At 46.3% G+C, this 25,119-nt stretch overlaps 1 protein-coding gene across 48 annotated transcripts in view; it reads right to left on the bottom strand.

Annotated features, from left to right (window-relative positions):
* Positions 1 to 25,119, bottom strand: part of PCBP3 (poly(rC) binding protein 3) — a 301,168-nt gene that overhangs the window by 202,734 nt on the left and 73,315 nt on the right. For 29 of the 48 annotated variants that reach the window (XM_054542654.2, XM_054542660.2, XM_054542675.2 and 26 more), the window contains one exon: positions 3,643 to 3,677. The exons of the other annotated variants lie outside the window; for them this stretch is intronic. The gene's annotated coding sequence lies outside the window, so the exon portion shown is untranslated. The remainder of the gene's footprint in view (positions 1 to 3,642; positions 3,678 to 25,119) is intronic. 48 annotated transcript variants of the gene reach the window in all.

Below are 25,119 nucleotides of genomic sequence, written 5' to 3'. Positions count from 1 at the left end.
GAAGATCGGGGGGCCACCCAGGGGGCCATGGACAAACAGGAAGTGGTGGGCTGATGAAGATGGGGGAGGGCCACCCAGAGAACAATGGACAGGAAGGGTGGGCTGATGAAGAAGGGGGGGACCACCCAGAAGACCATGGACAGGAAGGGGTGGGCTGAAGATTGGGGGGCCACCCAGGGGGCCATGGACAAACAGGAAGTGGTGGGCTGATGAAGATGGGGGGGCTACCCAGGAGGCCATGGACAAACAGGAAGGGGTGGGCTAATGAAGATGGCCACCCAGGGGGCCATGGACAAACAGGAAGTGGTGGGCTGATGAAGATGGGGGGGCTACCCAGGAGGCCATGGACAAACAGGAAGGGGTGGGCTAATGAAGATGGCCACCCAGGGGGCCATGGACAAACAGGAAGTGGTGGGCTGATGAAGATGGGGGGGCTACCCAGGGGGCCATGGACAGGAAGGGGTGAGGACAATCCCCTGATACCCTTCAGCTGCTCTCTGCACTAAGGCTAAGCATAGGTGAATTTTTAAATTCTTTTTCATATTTTTCAATTCTATAAGGAAAGTTGTTATCTTAAGGAAAAAAAAAACTCTAGGCCAGGCGCAGTGGCTCATGACTGCAATCCCAGCACTTTGGGAGGCCGAGGCGGGTGGATCACGAGGTCAGGAGGTCGAGACCATCCTGGCGAACACGGTGAAACCCCGTCTGTACTAAAAATACAAAAAATTAGCCGGGCGTGGTGGCGGGCGTCTGTAGTCCCAGCTACTCAGGAGGCTGAGGTAGGAGAATGGCGTGAACCCGGGAGGCGGAGCTTGAAGTGAGCCAAGATGGCACCACTGCACTCCAGCCTGGGCGACAGAGCGAGACTCTGTCTCAAGGGGAAAAAAAAAAAAAGAAAACTCTAAGAAGCAAATAACCAATTCAGTATTACAAGAAATAAAAGACCTCAAAGTAAATAAAAATCTTCAACGAAGTGTTCATTACTACTTCTTATTTCCTGATCCTGCTGTAGCTGAAAAACAGCCCCTACATGGGGCTAGGAGTGGGCTCTGGCACTAACCAGCTGTGGGAGATGGGTCCTTACCTGTAAAACGAAGTGGACCTGAGAGGCCCGCACGGACCACATACAGCCCAGGGAAGGCACCTGTGCTTCTCCATGGAGGCCTACATTCATCGCTCTCTCTCAGGAAGGGGGAAGAGTTCTCCAAGACATGGGAATGGAAAAACCAAGTGCTTCCAAAACTACTGGCTCCCCTGGGAAACATCCACTCAGATGAGCTCCTCTCTGCTTCGTCATGGCACCCCAGACTCCCACAGCGGGAAGCTGCAGGACTCACTTGACACAGCCCATCAGAGGAGAGCCCTTCTGTTCCAACCAGCTCAGTGCTCATGGCACCTCCCTTCCCACCAGCAGAAGAGGCCACAGGTGCCTATGAAAGTTCCCTGTCTGTACTGAACGAAGGCCTCAGGGAATTTCCAAAATCTGCCTGCTGCACCCTCCAGAACCCACATGCTGGCAGGCGATGGTTCCACCTGCACTGCTTGCTCTGCCTCTCAGCCTGGCTGCTGGGGCATGGCTTGCATGAGGTCGGGCTCGCCCCACCCCAGCACGCTGGTTTATTTTCAGAACTGTAGGCCGGGTCTGAAGAGCCTACAGTTAGGCTCAGAAGAATTTGGACAACACCAAAGTCGAAGAGAAAATGGGAACAGCACATAACGGGTGTTGTTTATCTGCCTGAGTCCCAGAGGCTCTTCCCTTGAGAGTTTGGTGAAAATTAGATCCAAATTTGTAAGATTACAAAGTTGGCCCCAAGGCAACAGGGATTTGGATTCCTCTAAGAAGCAGGTATTACAGCAGCTTTAGCTAAAGCCACAACAATAACCTAGCACAGAGAAGAGACTGGCTGGCTCCCTGCTCCCACACCCACCCTGCTGTGGGCTCCTCTCAGCCCCGACGCCACGTGGACTGAGAGCAGCCTCGGGATGACCTGTGAGACCCCTGATGTGCCCCAACTGCACTCTCACCTCCTGCCCCGCAGCCTCCTCACTGCCCCACAGATGCACCAGGCATGTCAGACCCGAGCTTCTGCTCCAAACCCCCTTGGCCCTGCAGCCCCTCACCTCCTGCACCAAGGGGCTCACACCTGCACCTCCAGCAAGACTCGCACAGATGCCCGGTGTCTCAGGGCTGACCTGACGGCCTATTCACAAGGCACCAGGACTCCCACACCCTGCCCTTCCCTGTTTCCTCCACAGCCACTGTCACCCCCTGACATGCCACAGGATGAACTCACTGACTAGATTTATGTTTTCGATCCCCCCACAAGGATGTCAGGATTCTGGCAGTGTGCCTGGGACACCACAGGCACACTGTAAACATCTGCTGAATGAATGAAGGAACAAACAAAGTCTTTGTTCAAGTAATTTGTTAGTAAGAACTCTCCTCTTATGATATTAGTCAGGATTCCAGTCACCTGCAAGCCCAAGCACCTACGAGCACAGGCCCCAACACCCCCATGCCATCTCTCTGAGGGCCTCCCCCTGCCAACTCCCCATGCCATCTCTCTAACCAGGGCGCTGCCCTGCTGCAGCTGACATCTCTGGAAGTCAGTCGGCGGGGCCCGCAGCACTGTCTCCTCAGGATGCACTGTGCTCAGGACCTCACAGCAGCCCAGGGCTGCCATCAAGCACACCAGGAAGGCAAGACACACTGGGAGTTCCGACCAACGTCCCATCAACAAGGCAGCTCTTCTTATTCTACTACTGTGAAGTTGGAAGACTTGGCTCAAATCCCAGTCCCACCACTGGCACCAAGATAACCTGAGTGAGTTACTTCACCTCGCCAAGCCTCGGGGAATAACAATCCCTATCTCAAAGGGGCACTGGGAGGAAGAAGGGAGTGATTCTATGGAAGTTATCAAATCAGGGTGGCTGGTTCTACTTCATCAGCATCAGCAGCCATCATGACTACATTAGTTTTCCATGCAAAACTGCAAATATACACCAAGTTCCTGCTGAAAACGTTTTGAAAATGACCTTTAATAAGCTTTAGAAAAAGAAAGACATCTTAAGGATAAATTTAAAAGGAGTCATCTCGAGGTAGTTTTACAAAACTAGAATTGGGACCACAGTGCATTGTGTGAGACAGGTGAGTGCCTCTGTGTGCTGGCCAGTGCCAGGTCCTTTTCACAGATGTCACCCACGCACCGTGTGGCTTCAGGCATTGTGGTGCCATCACGGCCACCGCACACACAGGCACTACCAGGCAGTGGGCACTGTCAGCACAAGAACAAAGGCGTGCGGTAGGCTCCAAGTGCGCTAACAACTGGCCCTCCAGCTCCTGCTGGTCTACGTGGTCAGGTTAACTGTGGAGAAAGGTTACCAGAGAGGGAGGAAACTGCCTCTTTTAAAATCTTGGTTCCACAGAAGCAAGAAGGGAAAACGCGTGTCACTCACACTACATGCTCTTGGCAGTAGTGTGACCTGAGGCAGGTTCCCCATGAGACATAAAACCAGGATCCAGAGGCTCAGCAGAGACACACGGCTTCCCTTGAGAGCAAGACTTTCAACTCTGCTGACACGGAAAGAGTCGTTTAGTCTAAAAATATCGCCTGTGACAGCATCATAAGAAGCACTACTTACACGGAACCACATGAGCTTCTCTCTCGTAGACAGTCCTGTAAACAGTTGAAGGAAAAAACAATTAAAATTGGAAATCATAGGCTTTCCAAAGAGAGACAGAAATCACAATCTATCACCTTAGATACCAAATTTTATCAAACCAAAGTCATCTATTAAAAAGACATGTTCATAAATCAGTTATTGGGAAGGTCAAAGACAGTTTCCCAGAGAAAGAATTCCATAAAAAGTGATTCAATTCTAAAACGAGTCTGGAACATACACGATACTGATAAAGACTTAGAGCCCCAGGGTCCCTGAACCTTGACCCACAGTCCTCAACCTAACTGATGTCTGGGGCACAGCTGATTCTCAAATCCCTCTGAATCTATGGGGGAAGGTAAGAACACAGGGAGAGTATACGGGACGGGACAGCCCAGAACACCCACAGTCTCGGCTCCACCCTGAAGGGCCTTCACCTGGACCACAGGCCAAGGGTTCTCCCTGTGCAGACTGAATTAGCAAGTGAACACCGTGCAGAGACTCCTACAGACAGACAGCCGGCCTCTGTCCAGTGATGTCCAAAGACTACAGAAACATAAGAAAGCCTAGACCATGGTCAGCTGTGACAGAGAAAGAGTGAGACTGGGGTGACTCTCCCACTTCACTTAAAAGTCAGACAAAAGATATGAGACGAGGGTGTTCAGACATGGAGCAGCAGGCAGCACAGGACAATGATCCCCAGAAAAGGGAAGCAAATGGGATGCATCCTACAATTGCTGCAGCCTACAACCTGGGGAGAGTGCCCGGGCCACAGCACAGGAAGGGGGAACCCAGGCAAGGCCAGGGGAGTTGGAGACGGAGTTGAGAATTCAGGGAGGCAAAGGTAGAGAGGAAAGGGGAGAGATGCAACTGACATCTCTGGAAGTCGGTGGGCTGGGCTTGCAGCACTGTCTCATCAGGATGCACTGCACTCAGGACCCCACAGCACAGGAGGCAAAAGCTAGAATTAGAGGGCAGAGTACCAGAAAGGAATGCCCTGCACAGAGAAACATCCCAGAGGTCTGTGGTGGATTCTCTAGTCTCTGCCTGGACATTGATGGGCACATGTGAGTGAGTGAACTACCGGAGGTCGGGGGAAGAACCAATGAAAAGAAAAAGTACAGACAATAGCTATGGCTCACACAGATCTGGGAAGAGTTCCTACTCCCAACAACTAGACTGCAGGAGCCTTGCAGTACAGGGGACACCACACTGAGCACTCAAATGACTGCACTGGCAGCAGACTAAGCTGGGGTACTACACTAGGCAATGCTTAACAAAGTCAGCAACAAGCTGCCAAAAAATCTAAACTTTCCAAGTAACTTACATGCATTCTAAAACATAGTTCAAAATATTTTAAAAGAATACAGAGTCCAACAATATAAAGTTTACAATGTCTTTCATCCGTCCAAAACTGACGAGCCATGCAAAGAAGCACAAAAATATATCTCATAATGAGATTGGTTGATCAGTAAGATACAAACTCAGAAATTATACACACAGAGATCATTAGTACACAAAGACATTAAAACAGCTATTATATACTTCAGGAGGCAGAGGCGGGCAGATCACTTGAGGTCAGGAGTTCAAGACCAGCCTGAGCAACATGGTGAAATCCCATCTCTACTAAAAATACAAAAATTAACCAGGCATGGTGATGGGCACCTGTAATCCCAACTACTTGGGAGGCTGAAGCAGGAGAATTGCTTAAACTCAGGAAGTAGAGGCTTCAGTGAGCCAAGATCATGCCACTGCACTGCAGCCTGGGCAACAGAGCTAGACTCCGTTTGAATAAATAAATAAAATAGGCCAGGCGCAGTGGCTCATGCCTGTAATCCCAGCACTTTGGGAGGCCGAGGCGGGCGGATCATGAGGTCAGGAGATCGAGACCATCCTGGCTAACGCAGTGAAACCCCATCTGTACTAAAAATACACAAAAAAAATTAGCCAGGCATGATGGCGGGCGCCTGTAGTCCCAGCTACTTGGGAGGCTGAGGCAGGAGAATGGCGTGAACCCAGGAGGTGGAGCTTGCAGTGAGCCGAGATGGCACCACTGCACTCCAGCCTGGGCGACAGAGCGACTCCATCTCAAAAAATAAATACATAAATAAATAAAACATCTATCATAAATACATTGCATATGTAGAAGATGATACAGGAAAGCATAAAATGCTAAGGAGAGACAAGAAAAGTATTTTTAAAACATACAAATCAAGCATGCAGAGATGAAAAATACATCTGAGATTTTAAAAAATATACTGACTGGGATTAACACCATATTAGACCACAAAAGAAAAGATCAGTCAATGTATAGACAGAATAATCAGTGCAGACAGAAACTATCTAAAATAAAACACAGATAAAGATTCTCTACTCCCAAAAGACAAAAATATATGTGTAACTGGAGACCCAGAAGCAGGGGATGGGACAAGCCAAAAACATATTTTAAAAAATAATGACAAAAGGCAGGGCAGAGTGGCTCAAGCCTGTAATCCCAGCACTCTGAGAGCCCAGGAGTTTGAGACCAGCCTGGACAACACAGTGAGACTCCATCTATACAAAAACATTTTTAAAATCAGCCAGGCATGGTGGCACACACCTGTAGTCCAGCTACTCAGGAGGCTGAGGTTGGAGGATTACCTGAGCCCAGGAATTCAAGTCTATTCTAAACTGTGATTGCACCACTGCACTCCAGCCTGGGTGACAGAACAAGGCCTTGTCTCTAAAACAGACAAAAAAAATTACAAAAAGTTTTCAAAAATGGATGAAAATTTAAGCCCATACATAGATTCAGAAAGGTCAACAATCCCCAATCAGAAATAAATAAATAAATAAATAATATTAAACTAAACCAAGGCACGTCATAATCAAATTATGTAAAAAAAAAAAAAAAATCTTAAAGGCAGCCAGAAAAAAACAAACATTATGGCAAGAGCAGCTAAAATCTACTCATTTGCTGCTCTTGCCACAGAAAAACAAAACAAATCAAAATTGGGTACCTATGTGAGATGATGGATATGTTAATTTGCTTCACTACAGGAACCTTTTTATTATCTGTATTTTATAACATTACATTGTGTACCTTAGAGATACACAATATAATTAATTTTTTAAAATAGGAAACCATGTACAAAGAGACAAGCACAGACGGGGAGAACAGGGAACTTTTCAGAAACAGTGCAAGTCAGGAGCCAATTGAATTCTATCTCTAAAGTAATGAAAGAAAAGGCTACTAACCTGGAATACTATACATAGTAAAAATAACTTTCAAATATAAAAGTAAAAAGAAGACTTTTTCTAACAAACAAAACCTAAAATAATTCATTATCCAACATACCTGAACTACAAATAATATTAAAAGAAGTACAAAATACAAAAGGGAAATAATACCAGAAGGAAATCTGGATCTACAAAAAGAAGTGAAAACCATTGAAACAGAAAATACGTAAAATATAACAGCCTTTTGTTCTTAATTTTTTAAGATTGTTTTCAAAGATAATAGACTATGTAAAGCACAAAAAAAAAAAAGGCAATGTATTGTGGGGCTTATGACAATGTCGAAGTGAGGAGATAAGGGCATAATGTAATAGCCAGAAGTGAGAGGGTATACTTTTGTAATGTTCTTACACTATATGTGAACTGGTATGATATTACTTGCAGATGACTATGGTAGGTTAAGGAAATATACAACAAATCCTAAAGCAACCTCTGAAAACATAGAGATAAAGCTAATAAGCTGCAACCCAATGTCCTCAGGTTTTCAGGCATATACTATAAAAAAGTATCCACTTTAACTGTTGCATCTTGAGTTGTCGTTTAAGAAAAGTTCCAGGAAGAAGCCCAGTGCTGGCGAAACAAAAACGAGTTAGATCCAGAGAGACCTCAGTTGGAGATGAACTTTGGCAAACTCTCCTCATTACCGTACTAAAAACTCCTCCCAGAGAACAGCTTATTTGCCATCTTGTATACCTGTGATGTATGTAGAAGCATGACTGACAACTGTGCCTGTGCTGCCTTGACTGTACCTTCTACACACAATGATTCAGCTAACGAGCCTAAAAACGGTGTTTTCAGCGTTGTTCAGGGAGGCGCTGCTTTGGAGATTTATCCCTGGTGTCCTCCTTACTTGTTGCAATTTTAGATTCCCTTGTTAAATCCTCCTTGGTTGAGCTCATTGTACTATTGGTGGCCAAGCAATTGAACCCACCCATTGTGTGGGCAACAAAGCTAGTAAAGGTAATAAAACGGATCACAAAAAGTACTCAATCCAAAATAAGGGAGAATGAGAGGAAAGGGGACTCTAATAACAAGTGGGAAAAATAGAAATCCAACAGCAAAATGACAGATTTATACCCAACCATATCAATAATCACATTAAATATGAATGGTCTAAACATCCCAATTAAAATGTACTTTTTAAGACTTGATAAAAAAACAAGACCACGCTATAAGCTATTTGTAAGAAACCCACTTTAAATATAAACATACACAGAGGTTAAAAGAAAAAGGATGAGAAAAAATGTGCCATGTTAACTCTAATTAAAAAAAGCTGGAGTGACTATATTAATATCAGAAAAAGTAGATTTCAGGGTACATAATATTACCACAAGTAAATAAGGGCATTATGTAATAATTAAGGGGTCAGTTTATCAAGAGAAAATAATAACCCTAAATGTTCACACACCTAATAAAGAGCTTAAAAATATATAAAGCAACCCCCCAACAAATAAATAAATCCACAATAATAATGGAAGCTTTCTACGCTTCTCTTTCAATAACTGATTTTGTAAAAACCTACATAGAAGATCAGTATGGGATATAGGAGACTCAAATAACATTATCATCCAACATTATTTAACTGACATTATAGAACACTCCACACAATTATAACAGAATATGCCTTCTTTTCAAGTGGTCATGAGATATTGTCAAAGGTAATATTCTGAAAATTTTTTTTAATTTCAATAAAACTTTAAAGGAATAAAAAAAAATGTTTCCTGACCACAATGGAATTAAATTAGAAATCAATTAAATTAGAAATCAGGAACAAAAAAGTATTTGGGAAATCTTCCAAATACTTGGAAAATAAACAGCACATGTCTAAATAACATATGGGTAAAAGAAAAAACACAATGGAAATTAGAAAGCATTTTGACCTGAATAAAAATGAAAACACTACATATCAAAATATGTGGGAGGCAGTAAAAGCAGTACCAAGAGGGAAATCAATAGCACTAAATGATTATATTAGGGAAATAAAAGGTCTCAAATCCATTACCTAAGCTTACTAAAACAGAGCAAAGCAAGCAGAAGAAAGGAAATAAAGAATAAAAATCTATAAGCTGAAAAGCCATTTTAAAAATACTTGCTTCAGGAGACTAAAGTGGGAAGATCACTTGAAGCCAGGAGTTTGAGGCCAGCCTGGGCAACATAGCAAGACCTACTCTCTACAAAAAAAATTTTTTTTACATTAGCTAGGCATGGTAGATGGTGGAACATCCCTGTAATCCTAGCTACCTGAGAGGCAGAGGCAGGAAGATCACTTGACCAAGAAGTTCAAGGTTACAGAGCAAGCGTCTGTCTCTAAAAATATATAAATAGAAGTAAAAAATACAGAAAATTAATAAAACCAAAAGTTGGTTCTTTAACAAGGCAAATAATATTGATAAACATCTAGTTGCACTGACCAAGAAAAAAGGTAGAAGGCCCAAATTACCAATATCAAGAACAAGAAATAGAACATTATAGACACAAAAGATATTATAAAGACAATTAGGTCAAACCACAATGTGATACCACTTCACACCAGAATGGCTATAATCAAAAAAGTCTAACGGAAGTGTTGGTGAGGACCTGGAGAAACAGGCAACCTCATACATCGCTGGTAGAAATGAAAAATGGTGCTGGTGGAAATGAAAAATGGTGCTGCTAGGGTGGAAAACAGTCTGGCAGTTCCTCAAAAAGTTAAACATAGAATCACCATAGGACAGCAACTCCCCTCCTAGGTACAGACCCAAAAGAATTAAAAATACAGATTCAAGTAGATACTTGTTCATAACAGTGCTATTCACAATAGCCAACACAGGGAAACAACCCAAATGTCCATCAGCAAATGAATGGATAAACACGTTTGGTATAGCCATCAATGGAGTATTCTGCAGACATCAAAAGGAATGAAGTACAGCACATGTTACAGATGAACCTCCAAACGGGGCTACGTGAAAGAACCCAGACGTAAAAGGTTATACATTGCATTATTTCTTCAGATGAAATATCGAGAACAGGCAAGTCCACAGAGACAAAAAGCAGGTTAGTGGTTTCCAGGGCATAAGGAAAGGGGGGACCAGGAGTGATTACTTAATGGGTGGGAGGTATTCCTTCATAGTAACAAAAAAGTTTTGAAAAAGTTTTGAAAAAGTCTTGAAACTGGGTACTGGTTGTACAACATTCTGAATGCATCAAATTGTACACTTGAATTTGGTGTACTTTAATTGCATTTAAGTGCACTTTAATTGCATTTTAAGTGAATTTCACCTCAATAAATAAATAAATACAATAACTGGATGCTATGAACTACTGCATGTCAGTAAATCTGCCAACTTAGATGGAGCAAGTTCTTACAAGAATCAAATAATCAAAACTCACTTAAGGAGAATTAAATAATCCTATATACATACCAAAGAAACTGCATTCAAGATAAAACCTTCCCACAAAGAAAAGAGCTGACCGAGATGACTTTGCAGGTGAATTCTATAAAATAAAATATCCAAGGAAGAAATAATATCAATTTCTTACTAACTCATCTAGAAAACTGAAGATGAGAGAATACTTCCCAATTCATTCTATAAGGTAAGCATTAACATGATACAAAATCAGAAAAAGACACATAAGAAAATACATCAATATTCCTCAGAAATATAGATGCCAAAATTCTTAAATTTTAGCATATAAAAATCCAACAATATAAAATAAATACATGCAGATAAAGTGGGTTTTAACCCAGAAATGCAACTGGCTTACTATTGTTTTTTAAAGCAATCAATGTAATTCACCATATAAACAAAAAAGAAACACCATATGATCATCTCAATAGATATAGAGAAAACACTTGACAAAATTCAGTATTAACTCATGACAAAAATCCTCAGCAACCTGGGAATTTAAGGACTCTTTCTGAACCTGATAAAGGACCTCCAGTTGAAACATACAGCTAACAGTATACACAAGGGTGAAAACTGAATGCTTACCCCCTAAATTCAGGAACAAAGTTAGACTATCCCCTCCAAGCACTTCCTTTAACAAGATACCAACCTCCACAAGTTGATCTGTCAATTCAGTGCAACCCCAACCAAAATCTGAACTAATCTAATTCTAGAATTTGTATGAAAATACCGAGGAAATAAACCAGCCAAAGAACTTTGAAATAGAGAACAAAATGGGAGGGCTTATACTGCCCGATTTCAAGATTTATTATAAAGCTAGTTATAAAGATAAATAAATTGACCCATGGAATAGAGTACAGTCCAGGAATAGTCTGCACACAGTATTAACCATGTTTTTCCTTTTCTGTATCTGATGCTTTGACACCCAGGGCCTTGCTGACCTGGAGGGACTGCCCTCCCAGCGTTAGCCAATTCCTAGAAACAGCAAACAACCCACCCTAGAGTGCATCTTTCAAATACAAACCCACCAGTCCAGAGCCCACACCCCAACCACCTCCTCTCACATGGGTCCACTCCCCACCTGCCCCAATCACCCAAGGCCAGGCACCAGACAACTAGGGACAGACCCTACACCCAAGGGCCTGCTGAAATGATTCAAAGTGCCACTCCTAAGCCTGCTCCCCCTGCCTCACCCATTCCTCCCGTGGAGACCATAGTGAGGCTTTCCCTGCCCACATTGTCCCCTTGCTCTCTCTGCCTCTTGACCTACCCGGTGCTTCCCATGTGGCCCTGCCTGGCACAAACACCTTCTTCCTTCATGACGGCCATTTCTATGTCTCATGTCTTAGCACACGGGATTAAAACAAATCCCCGATATCCCGAAAACACACACATATGAACACGAGATTTTGACAAAGTTTCCCAGGCAACTTAATGAGGAACAGATCATCTTTTCAAGAAATGGTGCTGGAACAACTGGACATTATATTTGTAAAAAACAAGAAAAATAAGAACCTTGACATTTTCTTTGCATCCAATATAGAATTAATTAAAAATGGATCATAGACTTAAAAGTAATAGTCAAAACTATAAAGCTTATAGAAGAATGAATAAGAGAAAATCTTAAAGACCTTCAATTTAACAAAGAATTCTTAAGCATGATACAAAAGGCATGAACTACAAAAGAAAAAACTGATGTTGGAGGTTACCAAATTTTAAAACTTTTCATCTTCAAGTCACTGTTATAAAAATGAAAAATCAGGCTACAGACTGAGAGAAAATATTTGCAAAACACATACCCCATAAAAGACTGTATCCAGAATATATACAGAAAAAATTCTCAAAGCTCAATAAGAAAATAAACAACCCAGTTTTTAAAATGAGCAAAATATTTGATCAGGTACTTCAAAGAAAATATACAATGGCAAATAAGCACATGAAAAGACGATCTGGCCAGGAAAGCAGAACGCATGCTTTCCAGACCAGCCAGGCCAGCCATGGGAGCCACACGCAGGTCACTGTCCTCCACATCCTGAATGCCGTGGTGGAAGACACTGGTGGGAGACACAAACATCAGGAAAGGTCGGCACTGTCTGCGACACAGGGACAGATGGACAGGCCTGGCTGGATCATGGGCCTGTAACCCACTGACAGGGGAAAGCAGGGATGGGGCATGTAAGCAGGGCAGGTCAGGACGCTGCCAACGCTCCTTGAGCACACAGAGGTCTGGGGCATGAGCACCCAGGATGGAATGAAGCAAGCCCCACCTGGAGTTCCAACCACACCAGTCTCTTCTGGGTTCCAGCCACAGGCCCCTGGGTGTTGGGCCTGGACCTCTGCTCCTCTCCCCTAGATGAGCCCACCCAGTCCATAGCCATGCTCTCTTTCTCTACTGATAATTTCCTAAATTAATCTCCTTGCCCCTGCTCTCCCCCATGAACTCCCATATCCACTGCCTACCTGGCCAAGCCACTTGGACGTCTATTACCTGAAGTCCAAGACCAAATCCTTAACCCCTCCTACCTTGGACCTGACCCTCCCCACATCATCCCGCCTGAGCTGCTCAGGCCCCTCGGAGTCAGGTCTGAGTCCTCCTTCCAGTCCCATTGGCAGCCTCGGCACGCACCACATCTCACATCTCAGCAGGCCTAACCACACTGCCTGGGCACCTGCGGCCTCCGTACCAAACCTGCACCCCAGTGCCTTCCCCACAGCCAGGGTGAGCCTCTACAGTGGGGCCTGGGGCCATGCTGTCCACTGCCCTGAGGGTGACACCTGACCTCCTAGCGGGGGCCTGCTCTCCTGACCTCATCTCCTGCACTGGCTTCCTCACCCTAGCTGCCCCCCACCCTTTCCTTTCCTCCATCAGGTCTTTGCCCCATGCAGGCCTCCTGCCTAGACACATGCCTCGCTCCCCCCTGCCACCCAGTTCCAGCACCTCCTCCTCGGAAAGTCCTCCCTTGCCCACCCTCCAGGCAGCCCCTCAGCCTCTCCTGCTCAGCCTCCCTGCTCAGCCTCCCTGCTCAGCCACTCCTGCTCAGCCTCCCTGCTCAGCCTCCCTGCTCAGCCTCTCCTGCTCAGCCACTCCTGCTCAGCCTCCCTGCTCAGCCACTCCTGCTCAGCCTCCCTGCTCAGCCTCCCTGCTCAGCCACTCCTGCTCTGCCTCCCTGCTCAGCCTCCCTGCCCAGCCTCCCTGTTCAGCCTCCCTGCTCAGCCTCCCTGCTCAGCCTCCCTGCCCAGCCTCCCTGCTCAGCCACTCCTGCTCAGCCTCCCTGCTCAGCCTCCCTTCTCAGCCACTCCTGCTCAGCCTCCCTGCTCAGCCTCCCTGCTCAGCCACTCCTGCTCAGCCTCCCTGCTCAGCCACTCCTGCTCAGCCTCCCTGCTCAGCCTCCCTGCTAAGCCACTCCTGCTCAGCCACTCCTGCTCAGCCTCCCTGCTCAGCCTCCCTGCTCAGCCACTCCTGCTCAGCCTCCCTGCTCAGCCTCCCTGCTCAGCCACTCCTGCTCAGCCTCTCCTGCTCAGCCACTCCTGCTCAGCCTCTCCTGCTCAGCCTCCCTGCTCAGCCACTCCTGCTCAGCCTCCCTGCTCAGCCTCCCTGCTCAGCCACTCCTGCTCAGCCTCCCTGCTCAGCCACTCCTGCTCAGCCTCCCTGCTCAGCCACTCCTGCTCAGCCTCCCTGCTCAGCCTCCCTGCTCAGCCACTCCTGCTCAGCTTCCCTGCTCAGCCACTCCTGCTCAGCCTCCCTGCTCAGCCTCCCTGCTCAGCCACTCCTGCTCAGCTACTCCTGCTCAGACTCCCTGCTCAGCCTCTCCTGCTCAGACTCCCTGCTCAGCCTCTCCTGCTCAGACTCTCCTGCTCAGCCTCCCTGCTCAGACTCTCCTGCTCAGCCTCCCTGCTCAGCCTCCCTGCTCAGCCACTCCTGCTCAGCCTCCCTGCTCAGCCTCTCCTGCTCAGCCACTCCCGCTCAGCCACTCCTGCTCAGACTCCCTGCTCAGCCACTCCCGCTCAGACTCCCTGCTCAGCCACTCCCGCTCAGACTCCCTGCCCAGCCTCCCTGCTCAGACTCCCTGCCCAGCCTCCCTGCTCAGCCACTCCTGCTCAGCCTCCCTGCTCAGCCACTCCTGCTCAGCCTCTCCTGCTCAGCCACTCCTGCTCAGCCTCTCCTGCTCAGCCTCCCTGCTCAGCCTCTCCTGCTCAGCCTCCCTGCTCAGCCTCTCCTGCTCAGCCTCCCTGCTCAGCCTCTCCTGCTCAGCCACTCCTGCTCAGACTCCCTGCTCAGCCACTCCTGCTCAGACTCCCTGCTCAGCCACTCCCGCTCAGACTCCCTGCTCAGCCACTCCCGCTCAGACTCCCTGCCCAGCCTCCCTGCTCAGACTCCCTGCCCAGCCTCCCTGCTCAGCCACTCCTGCTCAGCCTCCCTGCTCAGCCACTCCTGCTCAGCCTCTCCTGCTCAGCCACTCCTGCTCAGCCTCTCCTGCTCAGCCTCCCTGCTCAGCCTCTCCTGCTCAGCCTCCCTGCTCAGCCTCTCCTGCTCAGCCACTCCTGCTCAGACTCCCTGCTCAGCCACTCCTGCTCAGACTCCCTGCTCAGCCACTCCTGCTCAGCCACTCCTGTTCAGCCACTCCTGCTCAGCCACTCCTGTTCAGCCACTCCTGCTCAGCCACTCCTGTTCAGCCACTCCTGCTCAGCCACTCCTGTTCAGCCACTCCTGCTCAGCCACTCCTGTTCAGCCACTCCTGCTCAGCCTCCCTGCTCAGCCACTCCTGCTCAGCCTCCCTGCTCAGCCACTCCTGCTCAGCCTCCCTGCTCAGCCACTCCTGCTCTGCCACTCCTGCTCAGCCACTCCTGCTCTGCCACTCCTGCTCAGCCACTCCTGCTCTGCCTCCCTGCTCAGCCACTCCTGCTCTGCCTCCCTGCTCAGCCACTCCTGCTCTGCCTCCCTGCTCAGCCACTCCTGCTCTGCCTCCCTGCTCAGCCTCCCTGCTCAGCCACTCCTGCTCAGCCACTCCTGCTCAGCCACTCCTCCTCAGCCACTCCTGCTCAGCCACTCCTCCTCAGCCTCCCTGCTCAGCCACTCCTCCTCAGCCTCCCTGCTCAGCCTCCCTGCTCAGCCACTCCTGCTCAGCCTCCCTGCTCAGCCTCCCTGCTCAGCCACTCCTGCTCAGCCTCTCCTGCTCAGCCTCCCTGCTCAGCCACTCCTGCTCAGCCTCCCTGCTCAGCCACTCCTGCTCAGCCTCCCTGCTCAGCCACTCCTGCTCAGCCTCCCTGCTCAGCCACTCCTGCTCAGCCTCCCTGCTCAGCCACTCCTGCTCAGCCTCCCTGCTCAGCCACTCCTGCTCAGCCTCCCTGCTCAGCCTCCCTGCTCAGCCACTCCTGCTCAGCCTCCCCGCTCAGCCTTCCTGCTCAGCCACTCCTGCTCAGCCTCCCTGCTCAGCCACTCCTGCTCAGCCTCCCTGCTCAGCCTCCCTGCTCTCTGTCTAGCATGTGCCTGCTGTGTTTGTAAGTCACTTTCTTTGGTTGTGGGCCCTCCCTCCATCCACCAGAAATAAGCCCCATGGTGGTAAGAACCCTGCCTGTGTGTCCCCTGCCACTCCGAGACTGGGAAGAGCACTGTGGAGGCAGGCCCCCAGCAGAGGCTTAATGGAAAGAGGACAGGCAGGCACTGCCCCCACAGTCTTCTCCCTAAGTGGCAGGGCCTGAAGGAGAATGGGTCATTAAGGACAAGCTTGCTGCGAGGCCCAGGGCATCTGTGCCTCCACATCTGTGGGCATTCTTCCTTTTCTAAAAATCACAGAATGAAGTAAGATTTATTGGACAAGGGAAAGGGAAAACCCTGTACCTACCACAGGATACTTGTAATTCAATTAATCAGAAAAAAAGCCACCATCAGAAACAATCTGCTCAGAGGTCATCTGCTCAGAGTTCAGGGCACTTCCCAAGCGCAGGCAGCAGGTGGAAGCTACCACAAGACCACGCCCGGCCGACGCACCGCAGCCCAGGGCCCAGGCTCTGGCATTGCCACTGGTTTGCAAACACATCCTAGCATCGCAGGGGAAATCACACAGCCACGACAGAATTTCTTCATTAGAAAGATATTTTTAGAACACAGCCAGTAATAAGGCAAAAAAACCCCAAGCAAAATGTTACACCTTCTGCAGATTTAACCATGATACCAACTGCCATATTTAATGGCTCGAAACAGTTTATTTGAGCTATTATCTGTAACTTTCATCATTTAAGTTATAGAGGAAGTTCATGGAATACTGTAGTATCCCAATGACAGCATCTCCTGAGACTCAGTGCCTCCCTCACAGAGAGGCCGTCCTGTCCTCCTGCCACCCACTTTCTCAGACCACAGCAGCCTCCCAGCCCAACAGCCTGAAAACAACAGCCGACAGAGTGCCACTCCAGCTGAGGGGGGCGGGTTAGAGAGTGCCACTCCAGCTGAGGGGGGCGGGTTACAGAGTGCCACTCCAGCTGAGGGGGGCGGGTTAGAGAGTGCCACTCCAGCTGAGGGGGGCGGGTTACAGAGTGCCACTCCAGCTGAGGGGGGCGGGTTACAGAGTGCCACTCCAGCTGAGGGGGGGCGGGGTTACAGAGTGCCACTCCAGCTGAGGGGGGGGCGGGGTTACAGAGTGCCACTCCAGCTGAGGGGTGCGGGGTTACAGAGTGCCACTCCAGCTGAGGGGGGGGCAGGGTTACAGAGTGCCACTCCAGCTGAGGGGGGCTGGTTACAGAGTGCCACTCCAGCTGAGGGGGGCGGGTTAGAGAGTGCCACTCCAGCTGAGGGGGGCTGGTTACAGAGTGCCACTCCAGCTGAGGGGGGCGGGTTAGAGAGTGCCACTCCAGCTGAGGGGGGCGGGTTAGAGAGTGCCACTCCAGCTGAGGGGGGGGCGGGTTGCAGAGTGCCACTCCAGCTGAGGGGGGCGGGTTCTCTTTCAGATCCCACTGAGGCACCCACCCTTGCTGTTCCCCATCACTGCCCACAAATCTACACGTCTCACGCCGCTTCTCATTCTCACACTTACGGTGACACCGCTAACACCTCACATCAGTTTTAATGTTCGTGTTACAGAGCAGCCTGGCCCGCCACCATGAAGGCAGCGAGATTCCCAGCTGTCCCCACCTCGCCTGGCAGGGGCAGGGCTGGGACTCCTTCCAACATGCAGTGTTGGCTTCTGGGGCTGCCCCATTGGGAGAGGATGAGCAAGCAGAGAGCAGAAAGCAGCAGGGAGTGCAGGCAGCCCCCATGCACTCCCTGTGGAGTGTTTTAGCCCACCACTTCCAAAGACTGCATTCTCATAACTCGGGGTAACATTGGGAGGGGGCGGGGTGGGTCACAGCTGGACACCCCTGGAAATGCAGCTCCTAGGAATTTGCTCATAGGTTCCATTTTTGCTAAATGTGTTAATAGGAGCTCAGACTTCAACAGATCTCAATAAAGGAAGATGAGCAAATGCTATGTTTTTACCTAAAACCTAAATAGGCCACAGGAAGGATCTGACTTCAGGAGGGGGACAGCCTTGACTCTGAATTTCTCCAGATTTGGGGGAGAGAGTGTCTCATTAACTTACCCCCTCCAGGTGAGTGAATTGTGAGTTTTACAGCGCCAACAAGAAGCAGGATGTGGGGGAGCTAGAGTTTAAAACAGCTTATGCTGGAGGAGGACGGGTAAGGAAGATTCAACTTAATTCCTATCACAGAATCCACCAGTAATCACCATTTCTATTATAAATAATTACCTCTCTCGGTGATGGTCTCAGCGGAAAAAGAAGGAAGCAGTCAGCACGTGAACTTCTTTACTCCCCCACCTCAAAAGTGGCATGGCCATGACATGACTGACAAGGCCAGGGAATGCAGATCCCACAGACCCTGAGCTCGACCCCGGGCCTGGCATCCAACCTACGTGTTGTGCGGGCTGTGCTCCCTTGCTGGGACAGCAGCCCCTTCCCTCCTTCCAGACACTTGACAGCAAGTTTCCTCCATTTAAACATTCAGCATCTGCCCACAGTGTGTATTTTTTATTTCACTTTCCTATTTAAGATAGATCATACTTCAGGTATGTGTGAATATAGATACATATACCCATGTTTCAATCTTATAAAATTACATTGATGGGCTTTACTCACTATCAACTTGTAATGATTTACGAAATGATTTTTGTTTCAATGTCACTTAGTACATGAACTTATTAAAATTTTAAAATTCACTATTTTTACTTAACTCTTTTCTGAATGGGTCACTCTCATTATCAGAACTAGACATAGGAAGTTTGTCGGGCCTCTCACCAGGGTAGTGAAGTTGCCTAAAATATATCTGCTAGACTCTCTAGACAACTGCCCATATGATCACCAATCCCTGATGGAGAATTAGTTCTGCAGAGCCCTGCCCCAGAGCCTCCCTCGAGAGCAGCCCGCCAGGCCACAGACGGCAGGCCATGTGCTCAGAGCCACTCTCTAGGACGCCTGTGTGTCCCCTGGTTGCCAAACACATGCCAGCTCTCTGTGCAGAAAGCTGGAAAGAACAGAAAAGTGCAAAAAATATCTGTAAAAGCACCTGCACTTCCCAGATAGAAACAATGATAACAGTAGAGTGTATTTTCTTCTTCTAGTACTTTCTCATTATTACATTTACCTATATACATTTTTTTTTTGAGATGGAGTCTTGCTGGGTCGTCCAGGCTGGAGTGCAGTGGTGTGCTATCGGCTCACTGCAACCTCCACCTCCCGGGTTCAAGTGATTCTCCTGCCTCAGCCTCCCGAGCAGCTGGGACTACAGGTGAACGCCATCTCGCCCGGCTAATTCTTTTTTTTTTTAAAATATTTTCAGTAGAGACGATGTTTCACCGTGTTAGCCAGGATGGTCTCCATCTCCTGACCTCATGATCCACCCCCCTTGGCCTCCCAAAGTGCTGGGATTACAGACGTGAGCCATGCGCCTGGCTACATTTACCTATACACATTTTTAAAACAAAAATGAGATCACATTCTTGCTAAGAAAATGTAGTAAATCTGTATCTGTAGTATTTGTAGAAAATATTTATAACAGCTTGTTTTTAGCCGTTGAACAATATTTGTTAATAGTCAAAGAAATTTGTCTATGAAAATCTCTATTATTTAAGATTATATGGATTGCTTTTATGTAGAAAAATACTTCTGCATTTCAAAGATCAGGTTAATATTCACATAATTATTCTCCAACAATAAAAATATATATTATTTATTCTATGAGTATAAAAGTGATACACATTCATTTAAGAAAACTTAAAAAATTCAGAAATGTGTGAAAACAAATAGCAGAGTGACCTCAACTATGAGAGACAGACACTTGAAGCCTTTGGTTGCGCCTCTACACACGCACATGCACACATACGCACACACACGCACGCACACACACATGCACACACACGCACACACACGCACACACATCTACACATGCGCACACATCCACACACGCGCACACATCCACACACGCGCACACATCCACACACGCGCACACACACGCACGCACGCACACACGCACGCACACGCACGCACACACGCACACACGCACACATCCACACACGCACACACGCACACACATGCACACACATGCACACACACGCACACACATGCACACACACGCACACGCGTACACACATCCACTACATTTTATGCCACATAGGCCATTTTACAGACAGTACTGACTTAGGTGCCAGTATACTGGGTACATTTTTTTCATGTTATGGATCATTCCTATAAACGCTAATTGCTTTCTAATATCTCATTGTGTTGTGAAGCACAATAACTGATTTACTAAATCCTTTATTACTGGGTATTTGGGTTGCTTCCAATTGTTAATTATTTAAATTGCTGCTGTAGTGAACATACTCTGTACATAAATTTAGTGCTTATCCGATTATCTCCTGAAGATAAAGCCATAAGAACAGAATTTTCAGCCAAAGTGCATAAATATTTTTAGAGCTTCTCATACACTTGAACAAAGAGCCCCCAGAAGCTTGCTTCCCTACAGTAGTCCTCTGAGACACACAAAGTGACTTCAGTTTCTGTGATTTCTTGCCAAACTTCTATCTTATCAACCTTCTCAAAACACATGCAGATGAGATCGTCAAAGAACAATGCACATACATTTGCTTCATCAACAGTAAGACTCAGTCCCCTCCCTGTCTATGGACCTCTGTGAAATTCGACAGGAAAGTGACGAAGTGGACCAAATGGAGCACATGCAGCATGAAAAGAAAGTGGTACCAGTAGCTTCTGGCCAAAGCTCAACAAATTTAAGCAAATACATTTAGATAAGAAATTCTGGTGTCTTTAATATTAGAATAACTTTTAAATGAACCTAATAATAAGTCATTTAATAATAATTAAATTGGGGTCAGGAGCTGTGGAAATCATCGTGAACTCGAGGCCACAAAAGGTTTATTTCCAATTCTCTCACCAAAAGTGGTCTCCTCAAATACGGTCAGCCCTGCAGCCAAGAGTTGTTTTTTTGTTTTTTTTTGAGATGGAGTCTCACTCCGTCGCCTAGGCTGGAGTGCAGTGTCGCGATCTTGGCTCACTGTAACCTCCACCTCCTGGGTTCAAGCGATTCTTATGCCTCAGCCTCCCGAGTAGCTGGGACTACAGGCGCCCGCCACTATGCCTGGCTAATTTTTGTATTTTTAGTAGAGATGGGGTTTCACCACATTGGCCAGGCTGGTCTCAAACTCCTGGCCTCAAGTGATCCTACTACCTTGGCCTCCCAAAGTGCTGGGATTACAGGCATGAGCCACTGCACCTGGCCTCAAATACAACTTTCTACACACGCAAAAATTTTTGGCCAAGTAGCTGCTTCTGCAACTTGAGGCAAGAAAAAATCAGAGGGCCTAACACACAGTGTTCTGACCAGAAAGCAAGGTACCTTCAAACATCTGGGGCAGCACAGGGCAGCACAAAGTGGCAGCTGAAAGGGCCCCCACACCCAGCCAAGCTATGGCCATCCTGGCATTGGAGAGAATAAGTAATATTCTTATTTAAGTTTGAAGCAGGAGCTCAGGTTGAAGTCAAGGTCCAAATCATCTTAGAACATGCAACCAAGTCACCTGTCCTAGACTAACTGGTCTAAAACATGAAGCCTGCACCCTCCTGGTTAGTGTGCAAGTGCTGAGCTGCTGGACGTTATCCACCAGAGAGGTAAGAGAAGCATCCGTCAAAACCATTGCAACCCTACAAGGGTAAAGGTACAGAGGTGATGGAGAATTAAACTACAGTGCAGGTGTTTTCAAAACTCCAAATGTAGTAATAAATTTTACAATCATTGTATTTCTGAATACTTTTACTGCTAAGGCATTTAAAAGAATAATTTACTCACACTGCTTAAATTGTTTTCAAAAATTGATTCGTATTTTTTTTTATTACTTTTTTATTATACTCAAGTTCTGAGATATATGTGCAGAACATGCAGGTTTGATAGACTGGATAAAGAAAATGTGGCACATATATACCATGGAATACTATGCAGCCATAAAAAAGAATGAGTTCATGTCCTTTGCAGGGACATGGATGAAGCTGGAAACCATCATTCTCAGCAAACTAACACAGGAACAGAAAACCAAACACCACATGTTCTCACTCATAAGTGGGAGTTGAACAATGAGAACATATAGGCACAGGGAGGGGAACACCACACACTGGGGCCTGTCAGGGGGTCGGGGGTAAGGGGAGGGATAGCATTAGGAGAAATACCTGATGTAGATGACAGGTTGATGGGTGCAGCAAACCACCATGGCACATGTATACCTATGTAACAAACCTGCATGTTCTGCACCTGTATCCCAGAACTCGAGTATAATATTTTTAACATACTGAGCCCTAAATAAACTACAAGCAGCAGTGAGTATTCCTCTTTAGGCACAAAGGACTGGTGGATGTTAAAGACCTTTGCAATTGTCCTGCTGGCTTATCTCTGGCGAGTCATCTGGAGGTGCCTTCTCTACTTGTCCCTCAGTCCAGAACAGGTTTCCACTTCCTCTTACTGACCCTGGAATTTGGTGGGTAATGATTTTGCCTATAGAGGTTCAAAAATCTGGCAATCTTTTAGTTTCCAGATTTGGTGTTCATGACTTAGTATGTGTATTAGTCCATTCTCACACTATGAAGAAATACCTGAGACTGGGTAATTTATAAAGAAAAGAGGTTTAATTGACTCACAGTTCCACATTGCTGGGGAGGCCTCAGGAAACTTACAATCACGGCAGAAGGCAAAGGAGAAGCAGGCACCTTCTTAACAGGGTGGCAGGATGGAGAAGTGCCAGATGCTTATAAAACCATCAGGTCTCATGAGACTCACTCACTATCACAAGAACAGCATGGGAAAAATCACCCCCATGATCCAGTTACCTCCACCTGGTCCCGTCCTTGACATGTGTGGATTTTGGGTAATGGGGATTACAATTCAAGATGAGATCTGAGTGAGGACACAAAGCCCAACCATGTCAGTATGTCTTGGAGAAGACACACTAAAAACCCTCTGCACACATTTCCTGCCACCAGGTATGGCTTGTTCTCACTTCTCGGTTCCTCAGTTGTCTTCTTTTAACTCTCTCAGTGATGGCTCCTCTAGCCTCCCTGAGAACATTTGCTGTTCTGTCCTTCATCCCCAAGAGCGGCCCCAAGTCACTCGCATCCACTGAGAAGCCCCTTCCCAACTGCCTCAGCCCTAATTCTGAGGTAAAGCCAACCTTGTTGCAGGGTGAGGATTACGAACGGTCAGCCAGACACAGCTGAGCTAATCACACAACATGGCTTGTTCCCTGAATTCAGCCAGGCCAGGGTTAACCCAAGACGGAACTTTCCCACACACTGACCTCCCGTCCCATTAGCTGGACTCTAGATTTGCTGCTTGGCCCTGCTTAGCACAAGTCCCACACAGTTTCCACTCCTTTATTTTACAGAGCATCTTGATATCAGATGAATAGGCAGCTCTGCACTGCTGTTCTTTTCCAAACTATTGGCCAGTCTTATGCTTTTATTCCTTTGTGACATTTAGAAGCCATTCATCAATTTTCATAAAATATCCTGTGGCAATCACATTCATTTTTTGAAAAGTGTTCATTATAAAACATAGGACACAGATGGTATCCATGAGAATGGCAGAGTAATAACCACTAACAGCTTATCTCTCCATAAAAGCAATGAGAACACTGGCAAAATTGTCACAATTAACTTTTTAAGAGCGCTGGAAATTCATCAAAGGCTTGCAGCAATCCAAGGATCACTGATTCAAGAAAAACAACTGGACCTTGGTAAGAACAGTGAGCTTTGTGGCATTTTAACTTACCCTACTTCCATCCCCTTCCCCCGAGCTGCATCCGAGCCTTGAAAACCAAGAGCCCAGCAATCAATGAGAACCAGCAGCCTGGCTGGCATGGAAGCGGCAGAACAGGACAGGAGTCTTTCGAAGCTGTAAACACCTACCTTTAAAAAAGAGGCAAGATCTCAATTCGATAACCTAAACTTCCATCTTAAGAAACTAGTAAAATAAGAGAAAACTAAACCCCAAGTAAGCAGAAGGAAGGAAACAACAAATACTATGGCAACAAGAAATTAAACACAGAATAGAAAACAAAATCAAAAGTTAGTTAGTTTCTTGAAAAGATCAAAAAAATGAACAAATCTTCACCTAGACTAGCAAAAAAAAAAAAAAAAGGAAAGAAGACTCAAATTATTAAAATTAGGAATGAAAGAGGAGACATCACTACCAACCTTGCAGAAATAAAAAGGATTATAAGAAAATACTATAAACAATTTTATATCAACAAAAAACCTAGATGAACAAATTCCTAGAAACACACAGAAACTACAGAAACTGACTCTAGATAAAAGAGAAATATGAACAAACCTAAAACAAGTGAAGAGGTTTAGTAACCAAAAAACTTCCCACAAGGAAAAGTCCAGGATCAGATGGCATTACTACTGTATTCTGCCAAACATTTAAGTAAGAATTAACAACAACCCCTCACAAACTCTTTCAAAATTACAGACAAGAAAAGGATACTTCCCAACTCATTTTTTGAGGCCAGTATTAGCCCAATACCAACCCAAACAAAGACATCAAGAGAAAACCAATGTCTCTTATGAATACACATGTAAAACATCACAACAAAAATATTAGCAAACCAAATCTAACAATATATAAAAAAGATTACACACTATAATCAAGTGGGGTTTATCCCCAAAATGCAAAGTTGGCTTAATATCCAAAAATCAATCAATGCAATACATCATACTAATGGAATAAAGGACAAAAACTACATGATCATCTCAGTAGACACAGAAAAAGCATTTGACAAATTTCAATATATCTAATGATAAAAACACTCAAAAAAACTAGGAATAAAAGGAAGCTTTATTAACTTAATAATGGATATCTATGAAAAACTCACAGCTAACATCATGAACAATAGTAAAAGATTGAAAGCTTTTCCCCTAAGATGAGAAACAGGACAAGGATGCCTGCCCTTGCCAGTACAATCAATGCCGTATTGGAGGTTTTAGCCAGGACAATTAGGCAAGAAAAAGAAATACAGGGCATCCAGACTGAAAAGGAAAAATACAAATATCTCTATTTGGAGATGACATGATATTGTATATAGAAAATACTAAGAAATCCACTAAAAAACTAGTATAATAAAGTTCAACAAGGTGGCAGGGATCAATATACAAAAAGTAATTGTATTTCTGTACACTAGCAATGAACAATCCAAAAATAAAATTTAAAAAAAATCCATTCATAATAGCAGCAAAAATAATAAAAA

Source organism: Pongo abelii, chromosome 22 (assembly GCF_028885655.2).
Source record: "Pongo abelii isolate AG06213 chromosome 22, NHGRI_mPonAbe1-v2.0_pri, whole genome shotgun sequence".
Classification (NCBI taxonomy): domain Eukaryota; kingdom Metazoa; phylum Chordata; class Mammalia; order Primates; family Hominidae; genus Pongo; species Pongo abelii.
This window is presented reverse-complemented; position numbering and strand designations above follow the sequence as displayed.